Source organism: Pleurodeles waltl, chromosome 4_2 (assembly GCF_031143425.1).
Source record: "Pleurodeles waltl isolate 20211129_DDA chromosome 4_2, aPleWal1.hap1.20221129, whole genome shotgun sequence".
Lineage (NCBI taxonomy): Eukaryota > Metazoa > Chordata > Amphibia > Caudata > Salamandridae > Pleurodeles > Pleurodeles waltl.
Genome location: NC_090443.1, coordinates 809944992 through 809967722, shown reverse-complemented (window position 1 = coordinate 809967722; position 22731 = coordinate 809944992). Strand labels below are relative to the sequence as shown.

The 22731-nt window shown below is 45.0% G+C and overlaps 1 protein-coding gene across 1 annotated transcript in view; it reads right to left on the bottom strand.

Annotated features, from left to right (window-relative positions):
• The window catches only part of DNAI4 (dynein axonemal intermediate chain 4), a 214517-nt gene that overhangs the window by 25376 nt on the left and 166410 nt on the right, over positions 1-22731 (bottom strand). The gene's annotated exons all lie outside the window — the stretch shown is intronic.

Genomic DNA, 22731 nt, shown 5'->3' with positions numbered 1-22731 from the left:
ACGGGGAGGGTGGTGCAATGTCCTTCCTCTGACTCCCCTACTCCTTCACACTGTCAAAGGTAGCTTTTCATTGGCAGAACTGACAGGGGTTCCATACACAGAATCCTTATGTTTCACCCATCTCTAAATGAGGCGGGCCGACCAACAGTATGCCAGGCAAGGTACTCTGAGATGCGTCAAAAGGGGATGATAACTTGAAGAAAGAGTGAGAGGAAAAGAGAACATAAACGAAGCAAGAAAAATGACTGATTGATTATTGAACTTAAGTTATTTTGTTGGTGTCTCCCATTTTTTAAAAATAAGAAGGCCAAGTAATGGACAACCTTTTCCCAATCCCGGTGAGGCATCTGACTACTCGATCAAGCTAGCAGTTGGGTAGCAGAAGCAAGTCAAGTTAATGGCCAGGCTTGATGTAATGGACAGATTGATGGAGTGGGAGTCTTTCGAATGGAGGGTCAGATAATTGTGGGCACCCCAACAGTCTGTGTTGATCTATAAATTTTTCATTGGCAGAATAATATAATGGCAAGACTGAGGCTAACATTATTATAATCTTCTTTATTGCTATGGTCACAGCAGCCCCTTTAAAGAACATAGCATCTTAACAAAAAATTCCAACATAATAAAAGTCCAGAACACTCAGCCATCATCCTTTTTTGCTGCTGCTCACAAAGATCCGTACATTTTCTTATGTTTCATTTGGAAATATTCGCCTGGGTTTGAGTCTTTCTAAATGTTTTAATATTTGTCGTTTTTCCATTTATTAGTTTTGAGGGCATTATTTGTAAGTATAGGAAGTGTATTGAATTTAGTTGTACGTCTGTACGTAGATATTCAAATTTAATTGGACAAATTAAATATCATGATTTTGAATTCTTTGTTTATGAAGAGGATAGTTTTAGGATGTTTATTATAATTAAACTAAAGTAGGAAAGTTTACTTTAGGGGACGTTTACCTCCATGTTTTATTTTAAATGTTATGTTTGAAATTGCACCCGGAGCTCGAGCACGTTGCTGAGCGAGCAAGTCTATGTAAGAACTGTTATAGACTCACTCGTGGACGGGACAACTGTGGAGGATTTGCATCGGTACGAGTCCTCCATACATAGAGTACTTTAAATAATAAATATCTTAAAATAATGCCATTTTGGTGGATTCTTTAGGAGCTTATTTTTGTTTTTTGAAGCGAATTGCATCGTCATCATCTCGAAAGCGTAAACAGACTATAAAACTGCTGTTCACTCGGACGTCAGAGCTACGTCGCACTGGCTGCCATCTTTTTAAGTTTGGATCATTTTCTTTGATTGCCATATAGGTTGCCTTGGTGACGGTTCTAGTGGTTACACTGCTGGGGCAATATATGTTTTTCATAGCGTTTCTAGAGACATTTATCTAGGACATTTATCTAGGAACTGGGTAGTGACTGAGGAGTTTTATTTCTTTACTCAGTCAGACTGTAAATATTTATTTTAATTTTGATCTTGATAAATGGGTTGTTTAATAGGGGAGGTATTTGGGTTAATCTGTCCATTTACCGAGAGGAGCTATTTTTAAATATGTCTGAAGCTGATGTTTCAGAGACTATTGAAATTTCTCTGGAGGAAAAAAATCAGCAATATGCTAAATATATCTTTGGAATATTTGAATGAGAAAATGTAAAATAAATTTGAGGATTTGCTAGAATCAGGGGGCTTGTCTATCCAAGAAGAGGGGGTTTGGTTGGCTGGTGAAGGGTCTGTAAAAGGGAAAGGCGGTAAAGTTAGCAGAAAATGTAAACATCTGGAGTCTGTTATGGTCAAAGCAAAGAAAAATAATTCTACTGAGACAAATATGGGATTTGGTGTTCACGTTAAACATGGAAGTGTCGAGGACACACAAGGGGACCAGTCTAAGGGTCCAGTGAAAGCAGTGAAGAGGTCTAAAAGAGATCCCAAACATGCTACGGTCTTATGTGATGACTGTTCTGGCAGTGGTGAGGTGGAGTGGAGCTGTTACTCAGCTTTTGATTCAGATAAAGGTGATGTTGGGACTTTTGAGTCATCAGAACAGTTATAGGGTGTTAGGAGTGGAGATGCTGAGTCTTTGCTGGACTTTTAAGGCAATTTTATGTTTAACCCTATACTTTTGAAACACCCACTTTCCCCAGAGTGGGCTCCTGCACCTCATGTGGCAAAGTTATTGAGATGTGGCTGCTGAAGCAGATTCCTAAAGAGGTCAGAATGAGATCACGGTCAGAATGTCCTAGACCAAATTTAGCAAACAAGATTTCTTCGACTCTAGAAATGGATGCTAAGATACTTGCATTTATCAGCAAGGCGTGGGGGGTGGGGGTCGAGACCCCAGAAAAGGTTTAGACAAAGATCTAAGAATGTGCCAAGACAGATTGCTGGATCTTACGGGTCCACATGCAAAACTATTTGATATGACTGAAAATGCATATATCTATAAAAGCCTGTGGATGTTGAAGAAATGAGAAAATGGATCCAAAGAGCTGTGTGTTTGCTAGGGAATGCAAACACAGCCATAGTTGTGGAGAGTAGAAAGAGTATTTTATTAAAATAGATTCTAAACTAGTTGAATTGGCCAATAGTGAGGCAGGTCCGGAGGCCAATGGTTGGCATTTTGGAGATGCCTTCATAAAGGAAATGTCTGAATATGTGGGGGCTTTCAGTTTGTGACAAAAGTCACATCGATAAATCAAAAAGCTTTTGATCGCCGTGTTATTGGTGGGTCTGGGTGAACAACGGAACGGTTCCCCAGCTGTGGACAGTGTATATTGAGAGCTTCATTCTCCAGAGGCTTTAGAACCTTGCAATACCAGAACCTGTATCAGCCAGGGACCTTCTATACCCAAAAAGTTGAGGACAGGATCTAGAGGTGGTCCAGGAGACCATTGATCTCAAGGGTCAGGTAAGGTTAGAGCTTTCTGTTATACTGTTAAAATTGGGCAGCAGACATGCTCAAATTTTCACAATTGGGAATGTATAACAAAAGATCCTTGGGTACTGGAGATAGTGTTAGGTTATCACATAGATTTCATAGGGGAGCCAGTGCAGGACCGTCTTCCAGAAAGAATAAGGTTCAGTTTGGATCTTTCAGAATCGGTAAGCAAAGAAGTACATGAATTGGAAAAGAAGGATGTGATTGTGTAAGTAAAGACTTCTCTAGGAGGATTGAGACGGGTAATTAACCTTTGACACTTGAACAATTGGGTGAAATACTACCATTTCAAAATGGAGGCATTGCATATACTAAGAGATGTATTACAGACCAGGGATTGGGTGACACAGTTGGATTTAAAGGATGCTTATCTGACGATTCCAATTTAGGAACAACATCCGAAGTACCTTCAGTTCAGGTGGGCAGGAAAATGTGGAAATGTTTGTGTCTTCCCCTTGCTCTTTCTTCTGCCCCTTAGTGTTTTACAAAGGTTCTTCGCACTGTTGTGGCATTCTTAAGAGAACTGGGACTGTGTCTAATAATTTATTTGGATGACATTTTCATTATGGAACAGGACAGGGTAAAGGTAGAGGATCACACGAAGATGGCTGTGTCACTGTTGGAGGACCTAGAATTTGTAGTGAACAAGCACAAATTAGTGTTTATTCCAATACAGGAAGTTCACTTTTTAATCTTTTTAGTGAACATAGTACAGTGTCAATTGCAATTGCCGAGAGAGCAGTTAAAGAGTATTTGAAGGGAGATTCAGAAGGTGTTGATTATGGAAAGAAAATATTTAAGAATGTTAGCAAGAATAGTAGGACTTCTATCTTCTATGATTCAGAATATTTTCCTCGGTTATTAAACATTAGAGCACTTCAGAGATTGAACACAAACACTTGAGGAATGGGTTGAAGTATTCAGAAGAGATTGTACTTACAGAGGAAGCAAAAGGAGAACTTTGCTGGTGGTTAAAGAATATCGAGGCCTGGAATGGGAAAGCTATCTTTGGGGAGAATCCCAAATTGATTATAGAATCAGATGCAAGTTTGCCAGGTTGGGGAGCACATTGTGATCCAGTCTCGATAGGTGGTGTATGGTCAGAAGAGGAAAGCAGGCTTCATATAAATGTCTGGGACTCATGGCAGGATCTTTTCCAATGAAGAGTTTGATGAAGAACAAGGCCCAGTGTTCAGTGTTGCTGAGAATGGACAATTTGTCAGTGGTGAAATATGTAAACAAGTTGGGAGGTCCAAGATCAAGACAAGTTGGCGGATTTGGCAAAGGTTTTTTGGGAATATTGTTTACAGCAGAATATTCTAGTGCAGGCAGTAGACATTCCAGGTTTTGGTAATGGGGAGGCCAATTGGTACTCAAGGAATTACATGGACTCCAGCAATTCGACTTCGGACAGAAATGTTTTTCAGCATTTGATGGAGATTTGGGGACTGTGTCAGGTGGATCTGTTTGCGAACAGACTGAATACCCAAATACACACTTATTTTAGTTGGTGTCCGGATCCGGAGTCAGCAAGGATAGATGCTTTCTGGCAGGATTGGAGAGGTCTCAAACCATATGAGTTTCCACAATCTTCGATGATCACTTGTGTGACTTTAATGGTGCGCAAATGAAAAGAGACAGTGGTGTTATTAACACCTCTTTGTAAGTCGCAGATGTCTGTAGATTTTTCTATTCTCTTGCCTATATTTCAAAAAATCCTGTTGGGTCCATTGACAGAAATACATGAGTTAGTAAGGTCAGATCAGTTGAGGCTGGTAGCCTAGAAAATTTCAGGCGTGTCTGGGAGATGCCAGGAGTTTCAAGTGAAACATCAAATCTTATTAAAGAATCCTGGGCTTCAGGCACAAGAAAAATGTGTAGATTGGCATGGAAAAATGAATTTGCTGATGTGTGGAGAGTGATTTTGATCCTGTTTCAGTGGATGTGGTAGAAGTGGTTAATTATTTGTGGCCTTTGTTTGAGTCAGTCTGTAAGATAATCAATGTGCACAGATCAGCTACTGCAGAGCATAGATTACAGGATGGGGTTTTGGTAGGTCAGAATGTTTTAGTAAACCATTTGTTTAGGAGTATAAGAAGTTACAAACCCCATGTTTCAAGATATAATTCAGTGTCGGATGTTGCCAAAGTTCCTACATATCTTGAAGGATTGGGAAATAATGCAGATCTGAGTTTGAAAGTTCTATCTCAGACGAGTTTCAGATAAAAGAACTTTGGATGTTAGCAGCAGGGTTTTTAGTCTTGATGGAGTGTCTTTATTTGTGTAGAAGAACTAAAACAAATTCAGAAACTATTTTCTATCCTTATTTTGATGAACATCCGAAGTTATATATATATATATGAACAAAAGAATGTTACAGTTAATCCAGGTGTCTGAACATTTGTTGTTTTTCTATCTTTCAGACATCCACAAAAAGCAGTTTCTGTACCTACTCTTTCTCGTTAGGTGAAAGAAGTGATGAGGAATGCTGGCGTGGATGTAAGTCTGTTTGGTGCACATTCTGTGTGAGGTGCTTCAGCTTCAAAAGCTTTTATGTTGGGGGGTGCTATGCATGATATCTTAAGATGTACAGATTGGTCAAATGATGCTATTTTTAGAAAGTTTTACTTTAAAGCTGTATTGAATGCAATATAATGCTTTGTGGAAACACTTTAAACTTGCCACAATGTTAGCCTCCGGTCTTTCCATAAAAATAGATTTTCCCCATCTTTGATGGACAGAAAATCTGGATTTTATTAAAGTCACAGAGGCTAATAGTATCCCTCCCTTTTACCTAGCCCATAGTCAATGCATTTATTTTTTATTTTTCATACAGCTCGAGTGCAACAATGAGAAGAAGGTAGATGGAGGTTGGATTACTCTAGAGACACAGTTATTTGGATGTCTTGGGAAAATAAATGTATTTTGGACACTGGGAGTAATACTTTTCATTTTGTGGATTTTCTGTCCATCAAAGCTGGGGAAATCTACATTTTCCTGACTGCACTAGACTGCTTCCATATAAAGTTTACATGTTCTTCAGCAAAACATAAAATATAAAAATAGTTATTTTTGCCCACTATTCACCAGCTTCCCTGAAATCCAATTATCTAATAATCCAAGTAAAACTTCCACAGTGAATAAGTAAGCATGAGAACATGAATGTTATTTAAGTATATTGAGGAGTCAAATACATTCTATTGTCTTTGTTCACTGTTGGGACTTTGTTGCATTGTGCCCTGAGTGCCCAATGCAACAATGTCTGGGTCCCTGGTTTGGATTTTTTGTTCTCATGGGTGAACACAGATCATGTATATGTGCCATGACATAGACCTGTCTCACAGATTGCGGTCTTGTTGGACTGGAAGGGGAGTCCAAACCTCTACCCTCATAGCTCGAAAGGCTACTGCCTTTACCAGAAGTTAAGCAACATGAGCACAGTGGTGGCAGCACACCATGTAGTGATCATCAGAAGTGAACAGGCCTTTCTACTTGTGTCACTGGAGTGAGGCCTCCAGACTCACTCATGTAAAGTTCCACTGCTGTGTGCTTAACTGGCCCTTGGCTTACATGAAGTTAGGATGTAGTGCTGCGCAGTGCTTGTATGTTGTATACTGGGCGCTTGTGTGCATGTGAATAGTGCCATACATGGCAGATTCTAGGTTCCATTTTGGGAAACACAGGACTGACTGAAGGAGCATTAGGCGGTAGAGGAATCTCACCAGACAGATTTGTATACTGCTGCATTCTTGTGACCCAGATGGGGACACACTGGAGTAAGAGAGAACCAGGCTCTTGGATATACTTCAAAGAGTGCTCTTTGATTCAGAGACCACTCACTGGAAAGGAATGGGGCTAATAAGAGAATCAGATAGAGGTGGACTAGGTCTCACATTTGGTGTCTGGAAGAAGGGGGAGCTCTGTGCAAGGAGAAGAAGCTCTGCACAACTTCTGCCTGTGATCAGGACTGGAGGCTTATGTCTGCCAGTCTCCCATCTGAGTGAGGATATATCATCCCGAGACATTCAAGATTACCTGCCCCTGAAATATCCTTGCTTGCCAAGACCATTAAGCCCTGTGAGAAAGAAGAGAGTGCTGGAGGGAGCAAGGTCCAGTGGGGGATCCTTGTGAATACATTCCTGTAGTGAGGAGTAAGTTGATGGTTACTTCAACAGTCAGTTTGTTGCCAATATGCAGGTTCGAGTCAGCGACCCAGTATGCCAGAGGGGCCATGAAGTTAGTCAATGTCAGCATAACAGCTGTGCTGATCGGGCAGTCGGCCACGTGTGGTGTTTAAGTCAGTGACGCCATATGCCAACGGGGGCCCGCTGTGAATTTACCCATGCCAATCGGGCTGTTGCTTGTGAGTGGTGTGTATGATGGCAACCCTGTATGCCAGAGGGGGCTGCCATGAAGAGGAACCTGCTGTTGTACCAATCAGGCTGTTGCCCTAGCGCAGAGCAGGAGTGGTGCCAAGGACCTGTTGATGCCATTGCCGCAAGGAGGACCGAGAACCAGGGGAAAAAAAAGCTGTTGACCCCCACTGTGGGGAAGACCAAAGGAAACTTATTGTCTTATTGGAGATGTGTCAAAGGACATCCAACTATGGTTGATGCTCATTAAAGACAGCTGCTGCAGCCACCTTGCCCATGAGAGACAGTCAGAGACTCCAGTCAGATGGCATCTGCTGGTGTGGGTAAGACATGATCAAAGGGCTGGAAAGCCCCAGTGGCACTTGTATGCCAGAAAGCACTTCCACACTAAAACACTGACTTTTATAACAGAGTCGGAGTGGGACATTTAAGACTCAGACTGCTAGTGGGGCCTAAGCTGAATGTTGCCTATAGTGAATGGGGAATAACCACTAGTGAGAGGGAAATGGGTGTCAGGCCTGCCTTTTGAACAGTAGAGCACTGAGGTTGCGAGTATTGTTTGTGTTTGCCGTATTTCCCTTTGTGTTTGTATATAAATACTATGTCATAAAAGACTGTATTTGACTGGACAATCAATTATTGCTGCTATTGAACATACCTTGAGTTATGAGCCATTGTTCTCTCCCTTGTATGTACCTGCCTCTTGAGAAGCCTTGGATTGCTTGACCCACGCTAACACTGAGTCAAGTGCTGAAGGGATACTTGGCCAGTTGCTCAGTATCCATAGTAGTTCGCGCCCCAGGACATCTGGAGTAAAAGGCCTCAACCCTCTTGGTTGAGCACAGTAACTCATGCTTGCACTGTGGCCCTCTGAAGGAGGTTCATACATTCATATTTTGGTATTCTGTTAGAAATGGGGTCTCTAGTTGGCAGTGGTTTGCACCCTGTCCAAGTAGGGACCCTCACTCTAGACAGGGGATGGGAGCCACACAGCTAAGATTTTCACCACCTTCGTAGCTTGGCTCAAGCAATCAGGCTTATCTCAGAGGAAATGTGTAAAGTATTTATACCCACACACACATTAAGACAGTGAAAACACTACAAAGGTACTCCACACCAGTTTAGAAAAATAGCAACATATATCTCAGTAAAACAAGATCCAAATATCAAACATCCATCATGGACAAGTAAAGTTACGAATTTTCAAAGATTTTTTCTTAGTATAGTGCCTACAAACACAATAGCCCCAACTGGGTATATCATGGTGTCATGACAACAACAGTTCAACACCATTTGCGAAGGAGTGTCACCTGGTCATGGAGTTGCATGGACCCCAGGTACAGTACCTTGGAAAGCGATGAGGAAACAAAGACATTGCATGGAGTCGGGGAGGTGAGGAGTCGCTGGAGCTGGTGCAGCGTCAGTTCCTTACTGCTACTGGGGAAGTGAGACATTGATTCTTTACTGCTAGGCAGGGGAAGCGATACAGCATCAGTGGTGAGGCGTCAGTTTCTTATGACAAGGCAGGGTGGATCCATTCAGCAGGACAAGATGCGACTTTGCAATGTCATGATCACACCACTGGGCCACAGGTGCTGCGGCTGAGTCAGGTGTCACGGACGTCGGTGATATGGCACTCAGAACTCACGCTGTGGCAGGACTTCAGAGGAGCTGTGAAGACATTTAGCTGGTGTTGCAGATTGTGGTTGTGGCACTCAGCAGGGTCCATGGCTCCAAAGCAGGCAGCGCTGTGGAGTCAGACAGCAGCACCAGTTCCGAAGTAGCTCTGGAGTCTATGTGCTTGGCTTATTCTTAGATGCACCAGAGCTCACTTCCAAGGGCCCATGCACTGGTGCACTGGATTTGGCACCACTTGGCAAGTCAGGACTCTCAGCAAGAGAGCCCAGGCGCTGGCAGGTGAAGTCCTTGATCGCCCGGAGACTTCGTATCAGGAGGCAAAGCTCAGTTCAAGCTGTTGGAGAACCTTGGAAAGCAGAATGTAGAAAGCAAAATCCAGTCCTTACACTTCTAAGGGCAGAAGCAGCAATCAGCAAGCCATGACAACAAAGCAGCAGGCAGAGTGACAGCCCCTCCTACAGCATCCAGATCTTCTTCCTGGCAGAAATTCCTCAGTCCAACTATGTGGGTTCAAAGGTCCAATATTTACGCCCATTTCTGTCTTGAAGGAAGCCAACTTCAAGGAGAAGTCTTTGTAGTGCACAAGAGCCTGCATTTCCCGGCTTTGGCCCCAGACACACTCCAGCGGTTTGGAGACTACTTTGTGTGAGGACAGGCATAGCCCTATTCAGGTGCAAGTGTCAGCTCCTCCCACCACTCTAGCTCAGGAAGACCCATCAGCCTGGTGGTGTGCCCTCAGGATATGCAGGACACACCTCAGCTCCCGTTGTGTGACTATCTAGAATGAATATACAATAGGCCCAACTGTCATTCTGACCCAGACATGTTTTCCACAGAAAGGCATACGCACAGAATGGTTAAGCAAGAAAATGTCCACTTTCTGAAAGTGGCATTTTGAAACCTATAATTTAAAAAACTTCAAAAGTTGTATTTTTAAATTCGGAGTTCAGAGACCCCAAACTCCAGATCTCTATCTGCTCCCAATGGGAAATTACACTAAAAAGATATTTCAAGGCAAACCTCATGTTACCCTATGGAAGAGATAGGTCTTGCAATAGTGAAAAACAAAATTTAGCAGTATTTCATTATCAGAACATGAAAAACACTCCAGTACATGTCATACCTTTTAAATACGCTGCATCCTGCCACGGAGTAGCCCTGGGCCTACTGTAGAGGTAACATATATGTAGTAAAAGGGAAGGGTTGGGCATGGAAAAGTGGGTGCACTTTACAAGTCGAAACTGCAATTTAAAACTGCACACACAGGCACTGCAGTGGCAGGCCAGAGACACGATTACAGGGCTATTCATGTGGGTGGCGCAATCTGGTGCAGGCCCACTGGTCGCATTTGATTTACAGACTCTGGGCACACCTGGTGCACTATACAAGAGGCTTACTAGTATATAAAATAAGCCAATCATGGAGAAACCAATAACCAACACAATTTAGACAGACAGCATATGTACTTTAGCACTGGTTAGCAGTGGTAAAGTGCCCGGAGTCCTAAAGTTAAAAAAAATAGGTCAGAAAAAATAGAAGGGGAGAAGGCAAAGAGTTTGGGGATAACCCTGCAAAAAGGTCTAGGTCCAACACATTCCTTTATTAACATTGAAGTGCCTGGACTATGTTCCACGCTACAACCAATTAAATGATCATAGGATTTCCCTAGAGTTATAATAAAACCAATATCAATGGGGTAAAGAGCCCTAATTGTTTCCCTTTACAGGTGCACGTTTTCTTAAAACACATTTGGCCTCTCTGGCCTTTGGCGCATCAGAAACAAATCTCAGACAAAATTAATTCCAAAAAACACATAGAATATTACAAACAATAAAAGTATATGAAAACAGGTATTGGCCCGCAAGGAAAAAAGCAAATGAGGTAAAGCTGAGGAAACTGGAGGGAAAGGAAAATGTCTTCATTCTTTCTATACACATCAAACATTGAAATATCCAGTAGAAAATGAGAAGGGGTGGTATGTAAAAAAAATATCACTTAGTAAAGCAATAATTTTACAATTAAATGACTATTTGGATCTCTGATGAGGAGCTGCTTAGCTTCCATCTTCTGAGGGTGTCAGGATGGTTACTAAGGCCACAAGGATAAATAATAGTCACTTGAGCAGATACAATGTTCAATGCAAGCCCTTCTCAGTATCCATCGATAGGAATGCTCATTCCTGGGCACAGATTTTTGTCCTAGCCAGGCCAGACTCTTGTCCCTAAAAGGACTTCCAGGGTTCATTTGCTTTCATTTTGTTTTATTCTCCTTCTATTTTTAGTCATTAGCATGTCCTTATAACATTTCAAATCTTGAAGGTCAGAGCTTTTAGGGGAAAAATCTGGTTTCATTAGCCTTCAGTGGTTTCAGAAACAAAGGCAGCCTTCTCATCGAAGGCTCCTGATATTTACAGAGGCTACTGTAGCATAGGAATGACTTCTTCACTGTTTCTGCCATCTTGTCCCTGTGGATGGATGGGGAAAGCAATGGGGAAGTCCTTGGAAATCGGGAGGGAGATGTTATCCTCCTCAAAGCTCAGTTTTCATGTTCAAACTGGGTTCTAGGTGTCTGCATAGTGCTACTCGTGGAATGAGAGATACATGTTTTTGTGCTAGGGGATCAACATGGAGCACACTTAGGGCCCAATTTAGGGTTTGGCGGATGGGGTAACTCTGTCACAAATGTGACCGATATCCTATCCACCATATTACAATCCCATTATATCCTATGGGAATCCTAATATGGTGGATGGGATATGTGTCACTTTTGTGATGGAGTCGCCTGTATTCCAAACTCTAAATCAAGCCCTTAGTATCCTTGGTCTTGTTCTTCATTCTGATGATCAACCCAATCTCAGACAATTCTGTAAGGCAAGCTATTTTCTTAGCTTGGATTTTGGACCTTCAGTACCAAGTCTTTCTAAAGTAGTGAGAAAGTTTATAAACCAGATCTATGCCTACCTTTATGGGATATTACATCAGGATCCTTTATGTGCTCGTTTGCGGACTCTTATACAACCTCCATAATGGATTCTCCTTCAGCTGACAGGGCTGGTAGTTCTGGATCTAATTCATTTTCACCTGACTGCCTGGAGTCTCTTCTTCTGGAATTTTCCTCAGTGACAAAGTTGCAGACTTTGATGCCTCAGATATTTTTCTGAGGCAGACGGAGACTTGATGGGGCTGGATTTTTGGGAGGAGGTCTGCCTTTTGATCTCTTGCACTGCAAATAGTTTATTTCTGTTCCTTATTAATCTATGTACGATTAATTAGATTTAACTGCAGAGTGGGAGAACTGCAGAGGAGTACTGAGAGAGCTCAAGTGAGTGGAAGATGTTTCAGGCATTGCTTCCTTTGCATAGGAGACGTCCACTGTGGAGTGTAATGAGTATGAATGTTTGGGTTCTAAGGTCTTCTATCTCTTTCAGGGAACTGTCTGAAACCCCCTCTGGAGAAGCTACCATCTGAGACTCCCTAAGGCTGAGAGCCTGTGTAAACAGCTGGAGGATTTTTATTTGCATGGTCATCACTCACTAACTATATGACAAGAGTTCCAGGGCCTGGATCACTTTTTGGAGGTGAAGCAAGTGTTTCTCCCAGCTGGCACTGTAGACGGAAATAATAGGTAAATGGCACAAAACACCTCCTTACCAGCCAGGACCCTGTTAACCAACCTTTGGAAGGTAGAAGGGGCATTCTTCAAGCCAAAGGGCATTACCCAGAACTGGTAATGTCCCTCAAGGGGTACTGAGGAATTTGTCAGCATCTAGCCTGTCAATGAGCTCATCAGCTTGGTGATGGGGTGTGCGCCAGTTTTAGTGACAGAGTTGAGACCTCAATAGTCTACACAGAACTGAAGTTCTGGTTTGGTGCCTGGTGGGGCAGCCTTGGGTACCAGCACCACTGAGCTGGACCAAGGACTGTTAGCGGTTTCAATCACCTCTAAAGCTAGCATTTTGGCAACTTCTTCCTTGATGCTGTCCTCACCCTGTCTGACAACCTGTACATGTTGTTCTTTACAGAGGGACTGTCTCCCATGTCAGTATCGTGGACACACAGATGTGTGAGTCCAAGGGTGAGAGAAAACAGAGAGGAGTACTGCTCTAGTAACTAGTAGGAGTCACCTCACTGGTCTAGGGTCAGGGAGCCAGAGAGGCTGACACCCTCCACTGACCCATCACTCTCTGGTGCAGAGAGGAGGTCTGGGAGAGGTTCACTCTCCTCCTCCACTCCCTCAGCGGTCCAAAGTAGCATGCTGACTTCAGACCTCTCAAAGTGAGACTTTAGTCTGTTTACATGGACCACCCATAGGGGGTCGCAAGGGGTCTGGAGGTCCACCAAGTAAGTTGACTCCCCCTTACCCTCCTTTATTCTGTATGGCCCAGTTAGGCGATCCCGGAGAGCTCTGAGCTCTACTGCTTCCATGACCCATACTTTTTCTCCAGGTTGAAACTCTACCAGAGTGGCCTTTTGGTCATACCAGTGTTTTATTACCTCTTGACTGGCCTCAAGGTTGTGCTTGGCCTTCCTCCAGAAGCAGTGCATCTGGCTGCTGAGGGTCAACATGTAGCTGACCACATCCTGGTGGGGTTTCCTGGGAGCTTTCTCCCATCCCTCCTTGACAAGGTAGCCATGAAGAAGCTCAAAAAGACTAAACCCTAACCCGTTCTGGGGCACCTCTCTGTAAGCAAAGAGAAGGCATAGCAAGAGGACATCCCACTTACATCTCATGGCCTCAGGTAGGCCTGCAATCATGCCCTTCAAGGTCTAGTTGAACCTCTCAACAAGACCATTGGATTGAGGGTGATAGGGTGTGGTGAACCTGTAGGTTACACCACACACATCCCACATGGACTTCATATACGCAGACATGAAGTTAGTGCCTCTGACAGACACTGTCTCTTTGGGGAACCCCACACAGGTAAAGTTCCCCATCAAGGTTCAGGTCACCACTGGTGCAGTCACCATTGTCAGAGGGATTGCCTCTGGGTAGTAGGTGACATGGTTCACCAAGACCAAGATGAACCTGTTGCCTAAGGCGGTCTTGGGGTCCAATGGACCAATGACATCAATGCCCACCCTTTCAAAGGGGGTGCCAACAACGGGAATTGGGACCAGGGGAGCCTTCAGCTTTTTCCCTGACTTCCCACTGACCTGGCAGGTGGGAAAGGCCCTTCAAAATGTATCTGAGGCTGTCCTCATTCTGGGCCAATAAAAGTGGGTGACAAGCCTGGCAAGGGTCTTGTTTTGCCCTAAACATCCTGCCAGAGGGTTTGTCATGAGCCAAACCCAGTAGAAAGGCCAGGTAACACTGGGGGACCACCAGCACACATGCTGCCCTAGTACCCTGAGCCTTAGGGTCACTATATAGGAGATCATTCTCCCAGTAGATTAGGTGATCCCTAGAGGCTTCACCTGCTACATGGGCTGAGGCCTGTTGCCTCAAGCCCTCAAGGGTGGGACACTCTTTCTGCGCCTTGCAGAATTCCTCCCTGTTGGACCCATTCTCAACTTGTCAGTCAGCAAGCTCAGGTAAGCCACCAAGAGCTGCAACGTCCTCCCAGGTTGGCCCAGGGGCCTCCTCCTCAGGGACCAAGTCCACCTCCACCATGGGAACTTCTGGGACCAGTTTCTCGCGTCCCTTGCCCCTCTCCTTGGCAGCTGTCTGGGCCATTCTTCCAGGCTCCAGACGCCCTCGACTTCCCTACCGGGCAGCCATGGACTGTATGGTCATGCAGATCCACTCATGCAACCCCATCATCTCCAAGTGAAACCTTAGCTCTACCTCCCTCCAGGTAGTGTGCTCTAGGTCATTGCCTAACAATCTACAGGCATGGCAGGACTTGCAGCTACTTTCAGACTACCAGACACCCCCCTCCACTCAAAGAGAACCAGAGTCACCAGTAGATGGCACTCTCAATTGTCAGCGTCTATGACTTGGTGGAATGTGTTTGGTAGGACCTGCTCTGCTGACACCAACTGACCCCTGACAGTAGTCATGCTGGCTCCTGTGTCACGCAGAGCCTCCACCTGTTGCCCATTAATGGTGACCCACTGCCTTTACTTGGAAGTATCGGCAGGCATGTGGGCCTTTGGCACCATATCTGCATCCCCCAGGGACACTAGGGTTACCTCGGTCTGCTCCCCAAAACTAACTAGGACTACCTCCTCCCTGAGCGCTACACTAGCCAACCCAGCTGTCTGCCCACCAGTGGGAGGCTGTGCCATCTTTGGGCATTTAGAGTCACCCTTAGAGTGACCATGCTTGGAGCACTCTGTACATTGGGGTACACACCTCCCCATCTTATGATCAAAGAACCCTTTCTTCTTAGGATCAGACTGGGACTGGTTACCACTATTCCCTTGGGATTTATTTTGGGGGCCTTTAAAAAATTCCTTATTTTTAAGTTTTTCTCCCCCCTCTTTCTTCTATTGGGAACCCTGTCCACCTTTGTGGGTGTCCTCCCCAGGTACTTTTTTGGACACTCCGGTGCTAGCCCAGAGGTCTGCCTCCTCAGCAAGCGTACTGGATCAGTCAGCTTATTGTCAACTAGGTGCTGGTGCAACTCTGTAAAGCAAATATTGAGCATATGCTCTCTCAGGCTCAAATTGTACAACCTAACATAATCACTGACTTTGCTGTCCCACACCCAGCCAATCAGTGCCTTTGTGGAAAAATCCATAAAGTATACCCAGGTTTCGTTGGGGAGCTTGTTACTGTCCCTGAATATTTGGCAATACTTCTCAGGGGTAAGTCCAAATTTGGCAAGCTACAATGGCTTCCATAGGAGTGTACTTGGTCTGGTCCCCAACCTCTGTTAGAAGTGTGTCCCTCCCAAGTGTTGGCATGTATTTCTACAGACCCACCCCAGTGCTCTTCAGGAACCCCATGTGTCTGCAGTGCAACTTCATAAGTAGAAAACCACTTGTCAATGTCATCTCCCACCACATAACTTGGCACCACATCTTTGGGTATACAACCTTCTTGTCTCCATCAGGCACTGTACATATGCTGCCACCATCACTGATGAAGTCAGACTGCCTAGACTTGAGCTCCAGTTCTTATAGACTCAGTTTATGAGCCAAGATAAGTTTTTTCTCAGTCTGCCTTTCAGCTCTCCTGTCCTCTGCCTCTCTTTGTAATCTTGCCAACTGCAGCTGGAATTCTCTTCCCCCCTCCTCCTTTCCTCTGCTGTCAGGCCGTGATTTGAAAAACTGCTCCTTGGTTTAGCAGGGAGCACAAATTCAGTGGTGTCATCCCCCACTGCTGTTGGCAGCTACTCGGGAAATCCATTCCCTTGCTCTCCCAACTCATCCTACTCTTTTGAGCGGGCGTCTGCCCAGGCCCTCTGCACCGTTTGGTACTCCTCCTTCTTGGAGGCTCCACAGGTAGGTACCCTCATCCCCTTGCAAAAGCCCTTTAGCTGGTTAACGGAGTATCCCTCCAGCTTAGCCCAGTCAAACTGCCCAGCTCCACTCGTGAATTGAGCTGGAGACATGGTGTATAGGATTAATTAAAGAATGTCAAGCAGGGAAATTGTAGCAAAAAGAAAACAGATCCCATTGCCCTTTAACTATGGATAGGTAGTGTACACGTAGTTGTTGTATGGCATTGCACAAACACCAGTCCTATCCTCACCGCTGATCACCAATGTTACAAATGGGGTCTCTAGTTGGCAGAGGTATACACCCTTGTCTAAATAGGGACTACAATCCTAGTCAGGGTAAGTAACAACACAATCCAAATTAACCTGTGCCCACCCTCTGTTAGCTTGGCACTGAGCAGTCTGGCTTATCTTAGAAGGCAATGTGTGAAGAATCTGTGCAGTAAATCATACAATAACACAGTGAAAACACCACAAAAATACAGCACACAGGTTTACAAAAATAGATAAGATTTATCTGAATAAAATAAGATCAAAATGACAAAGATCCAAAAAGCACCAGTTGAAATATCACTTTTAAAAGGTTTCAAAAAGTTTTAATCCTTAGAAATCAACAGTTGTTTCTTTGTTACATACAGTACCTGGGATGCACCAAAACAAAACGACACACGGAGACTGCTGAGAAGATGCATGGAAAAATAAGGTGCTGCATCGGATTTTCTGGCGCAGCACAGACAATGTGATGTTTCTTTCTACGCTGCAAGGGGTTGCATCGTTTTTCAGGCACGCAGTCTTGGTTCCTCACTGCGATGCGAGGATATTTTGACGCCCAGGGACAATGCATTGAAAATCCTTGATGCGCTGGAAGAAGGAGCAGGTGCTGAGTCGATCCAGTAGGCGATGTGTCAAATTTTCCATCGAAGGCAGGCGCTGCATTGAATTTCCAGTTGGGAAGTTGGTGCTGCATCGTTCCAGTCAGTAGTGTGGCGATTTGTCAGCCGCAATGCAGGCTTTGCATTGATTTCTGCAGGCGATGCGTCCATTTTCATCACCCGAGGATTTTCTTGAAGAGGCAAAGTCCTTGTTGGCCCTGAGACTTCAGAAACAGGAGGCAAGCTCAATCCAAGCCCTTGCAGTGCACTCCTTCCAAAAGAGTCAGAGGCCAGCAGGGCAACAGTCCTTCTCAGCAAAGCAGTCTAGATGAGTCCTTTGGGCAGCCAGGCAGTTCCTCTGACAGGGTGCAGGTGTCGGTCCGGAAGTGTCTGATTTGGTGGAGTCAGAAACCCAGTTTATATACCCAAAAATGCTTTTGAAGTGGGGGAAACTTCAAAGAGTGGTTTTGAAGTGCACAAGTTCCCCTTTGAGCCCAGTCCTGTCTGCCAGTATCCCTATGGGGGGTTATCAGTCCTTTGTGTGAGGTCAGGACAATTGCCTTTAAAATATAAGTGTGAGCCCCTCCACCCTTCTTGCCCAAGAAGACCCATTCAGTATGTAGATTAATGCAGATGTAACTGAGTGTCCTGTGTTTATGGTTGTCTGGGTGAAATGCACACGGGGAGCTGTCAACCAGCACAGACCAGACGTGGATTGGAGACAGGCAGTAAGTGCAGAGAAATGCCCACTTTCTAAAAGTGCCATTTCTAAAATAGTAATATTAAATCCAACTTTACCAGTAAGAAGGGTTTTCTATTACCAGTCTGGCAATACCAAACAAGACATGGCTACTCCTTCCAGATTAGAATCTACCACTTAGGAGTATACGAGGACTGTTCTAATGTTAGTCTATGAGAGTAGCAGGCCTCACAGTAGTGGAAAGCAAATGTATGAGTTTTTCACTACCAGGACATGTAAAACACATAAGTACATGTCCTGCCTTTTACCTACATAGGGTTACCTAGGGCCTACCTTAGGGGTGACTTATATGTAGAAAAAGGGGAGTTTAAGGCTTGGCAAGAAGTTTTAAATGCCAAGTCGAAGTGGCAGTGATACTGCACACACAGGCCTTGCAATGGCAGGCCTGGGACATGGCTAAGGGCTACTTAAGTGGGTGGCACACTCAGTGCTGCAGGCTCACTAGTAACATTTAATTTACAGGCCCTGGGCACATGTAGTGCACTTCACTAGGGACTTACAGGCAAATTAAATATGCCAATCAGGTAGGATCTCATGTTACCATGTTTAGGGGAGAGAGCATATGCACTTTAGGTCTGACAGCAGTGGTAAAGTGCGCAGAGTCCTAAAACCAGCAAAAACAGGGTCAGTAAAATGGAGGGAGGCAGGCAGGCAAAAAGTTGAGGGGTGACCGCCCTAAGGCTGTCAGGTCTAACTACAAGGATTTTAACTTCTGACCTGAAGGCAATACAAGGACCTCTACAACGCAAACTATAACCAACTGAGCTATCTAGATAAAAAGAAATCTGTTGCATGCTGCGCTTTCCAAAAAGCAAATCGACCACCAAGCCAATTTTATGGTGAGTTGAACCTTTGATTAGAATTGACTCAGATCTTACCAGCGAGTGCATTAACCACCTCGTGCATAATATTCCTACTTCAGGTATCAGTAGGGATTCTCATGTGGAGGATGCATACTCTGCAAGAATGAACCTTATTCGTTATCTAAACAGATGCCAAGAGATACAAGGATTCATGGCCAACATAGATGAATGGATAGAGCTTATGCCAGAAGCAGTGCACTGAAAAAAATCCATATTCACTATAAAAAAGCCAAAACTATGGTCATTGCTATTTGGTTATATAGATAATGTGTGTACATATACAAAAAATATTTTGACAGGGATTTGGTAGCTCTCAAGTGACTTCACATTATGTGGCATGAATGTTTAAACAGTCTCTTATTTTTGCTATAAAAGCTTTGCACTCATGTTTGCTGGATGCTGCATCACCCCTTGTTTTTTCATATTAAAACCTCAATAAAGAATTTTGAACCATAAAAGCATTACACAATGGAATTTCTAAAAATCCTAACTTAACTTGAGAAAAGGAAACTACAAATCCCAAAATGCAAAAGCATCGCCAGTTAAAATCCAGAACTGACTGACAGTGCCATACATTCCATGGAGCCTCCTGTCACATTTGGTTTATGAAAGATTTCTTGTATGAAACAGGAAGTTGCAGATTTTGAATGCACCAAACCACTCTGAAAAAGGAAAGAAATTTTGCCTTTTAGGGGTTTTTTAATTTGAGGTTAATGATAAAATTGGTGGAGAGGGCAGGGATTTACTCTCAAGTAAAAAGTTTCATTTAAATTGCTGATGAGCAAAGGTTTTCATTCATTTGAAACAATGGGCATGCTAAAAATCTGTACTGCCCTGAAGAATGCGCCTCATACCCCAGCTCATTAGCTTCTACAGTCACCTCTCAATCCCCACTGTGCAAGATCAAAGGGTAAATCAAGCATCCTACCGCCACACCCCTGCTCTGACGACTTGCAGAGAAGCACCACAGGATTGTTGTGTCCTGGTGACAAAAGCTGCTGTTCTGGTGCTCTTGTGCTAGCTCAGCCAAGGCTTCAGCTGTGAACCAGGTGCGGCTCATGTGGAAAGTTATGAGAAGTTAAGAGAAAATGGAGAAACACCACAAGCATCAAGGCATGCCCCTTACTGAGTACCGGCCCTCTCATTGTCCGAGGAGAAGTGCCATTGCTCAAAGGAAGAAAATTAAAAAGTGCCGGTACTCTGTAATGCTGAGTACTGGCCCATTTAAAGCGCTGGATATTACTTTACCTCTAGGTTCTATTCAATTGGGCTTGCTGCAGGGAATGTTTCCTGGCTGGTATCGGTTTTCATTTTGCCGTGGCTGGCTTTCCGGGGGTTATCAACGAGGAGAACAGTGGTCTTCCCCCACAGATTCGTTGTGGCAGTTAGAAACTGTATCTTTTGGTCTTGTCTTCAAAGTGTGCTATTCTGAGGCTGGACTGTGGTTTGAAATGTGGCACCATCCTGAGGTAACGAGCAGAGAAAGGTTGTACTCTGTTGAAATTTTGATATTTTGTATTTATTATGCAGCAAATCTGTACTGGGTTTTAACATCATGTCCCAGATTTGTTTGGTTGTACTTTGTTGTTTAGTCATCTTTTGATGGGATTTAGTTTGATGTGGGCCACTGTCTGGGGCCACACATGGTCTTGATTGATGAGGCATTCATTGAAAGGTCACCCCCACCTCCTGTGTGGGCCTAACTTGGGGCAGGCGGCTATGTAACTGCTGGTGTGCCCTCTTGTCCCAGCAGTTGGTGGCTTTGGGTCTTCTGGTCTTTTCCCAAATGCAACACTTACTGATGACACTATCCTCCTAAGGTGTAACGGTTTTATCATCTCAAGATATGAGTTTAAGGGGGAAGCCTTCTATGGCCATTTATTTGGTGGTTCATCAGACAGTAACTTGGCTTCCTTAAGATTACTTAGGATTGTAGGTCAAAAGCTTGTAAGAGCTAAGAGGGGGTATAGGGAGAATTGACAATACTATCAATCAATCAAAAATATTTGTAGAGCGCGCTACTCACCCGTGCGGGTCTCAAGGCGCAGGGGGGGTGAATGGAAGACGGGGGGGAGCAGGGATGGTCACTGATCGAACAACCATGTCTTGAGGTTCTTTCTGAAGACCAGGAGGTCTTTGGTTTTGCGAAGGTCGGTGGCGAGGGAGTTCCAGGTTTTGGGCGCGAGGTAGGAGAAAGACCTGCCTCCTGTGGTGGTGCGTTGGATGCGGGTGACTGTGGCTAGGGCGAGATCGGCTGATTGGAGGTTGCGTGTGGGAGTGTGGAAGTTGACTCTTTCGTTGAGGTAGGTTGGGCCGGTGTTGTGGAGTGATTTGTGTGCGTGGATGAAGATCTTGAATGTGATTCTCTTGTCTATGGGGAACCAGTGAAGGGTTTTGAGGTGTGGTGAGATACGTTCGTGGTGGGGGAGACCAAGGACGATGCGTGCAGCTGTGTTCTGGATTCTCTGGAGTTTGCGTTTGAGTTTGACTGTGGTGCCGGCGTGGAGGGCATTGCCGTAGTCCAATCTGCTGCTGATGAGTGCGTGGGTGACTGTCTTTCTGGTTTCTGGGGAATCCATTTGAAGGATTTTTTTTTTAGAGTGCGGAGTGTGTGGAAGCAGGAGGAGGTTAGAACATTGATTTGCTGTGTCATGGAGAGGGAGGGGTCAAGGATGATGCTGAGGTTGCGTACGTGGTTTGCGGGTGTGGGTGTGGGGCCTAGGGTGGTGGGCCACCAGGAGTCATCCCATGTGGTTTTGTTGGGGCCGAAGATGATGATCTCGGTTTTGTTTGAGTTGAGCTTGAGGTGGTTAGTGGTCATCCAGTTGGCAGTGTCGAGGAGAGCGCCGTGTCGGTTGGTTTTGGCGGTGGTAGGGTTGCGGGTGAGGGAGAGGATGAGTTGGGTGTCATCTGCATAGGAGAGGAGAATGATTCCGTGTGCTCGGGGGATGTTGGCTAGGGGGATCATGTAGATGTTGAAGAGTGTGGGGCTGAGAGAGGACCCTTGGGGGACTCCGCAGGTGATCTTGGCTGGAGTGGAAGGGTGGAAGGCGGACTCTCTGGGTCCGGTCAGTGAGGAAGGAGGTGAGCCAGTCTAAGGCTTTGTGGCGAATTCCTATGTTGTGGAGGCGTGTGCGGAGTGTGTGGTGGCAGACGATGTCAAAGGCTGCGGAGAGGTCTAGGAGGATGAGTGCGACGGTCTCACCTTTGTCGACTTTGGTCCTGATGTCGCCAGTGCATGTGATGAGGGCAGTTTCCGTGCTGTGGTTTTTGCGAAACCCGGATTGTGAGGGGTCAAGAGTGTTGTTTGCTTCGAGGAAGAGGGATAGGTGGGCGTTGACTAATTTCTCTGCAACCTTGGCGGGGAAAGGGAGGAGGGAGATGGGGCGGTAGTTGGAGAGGATCTCCAGGTCGGCTTGTTTTTTTTTTTAGGAGAGCAGTGATTTCCGTGTGCTTCCAGGGATCTGGGTAGGTGGCAGAGTTGAAAGAGTAGTTGATTATGTTGTAGAGTATGGGGGCGATGGTTGGGCTAGCTTTGTTGTAGATGCGGTGTGGGCAGGGGTCGGAGGGGGAGTCGGAGTGGATGGAGTTCATGGTTTCTTCGTATGTGGTGGCGGTCCATGTGGAGAGTGTGGTGGGGGGGTCGTGAGTGGGGGTTGGGTTGAGTGAGTGAAGGGTGTATGCGGTGGGTGTGTGTGGTATGAAGCTGTTGTGGATGTCCAGGATTTTGTGGAGGAAGTGGTTGGAAAGGGTGTCACATAGGGGCTGTGTGTGTGTGGGGTCTATGTTGCTGGCTTTGGGTTTGGCAAGTTCATTGATGATGGTGAAGAGTTCTTTGCTGTTTTGAGAGTTGTCGTCAAGGCTTGACTTGTAGTGATCTCTTTTGGCGGTGCGTATGACT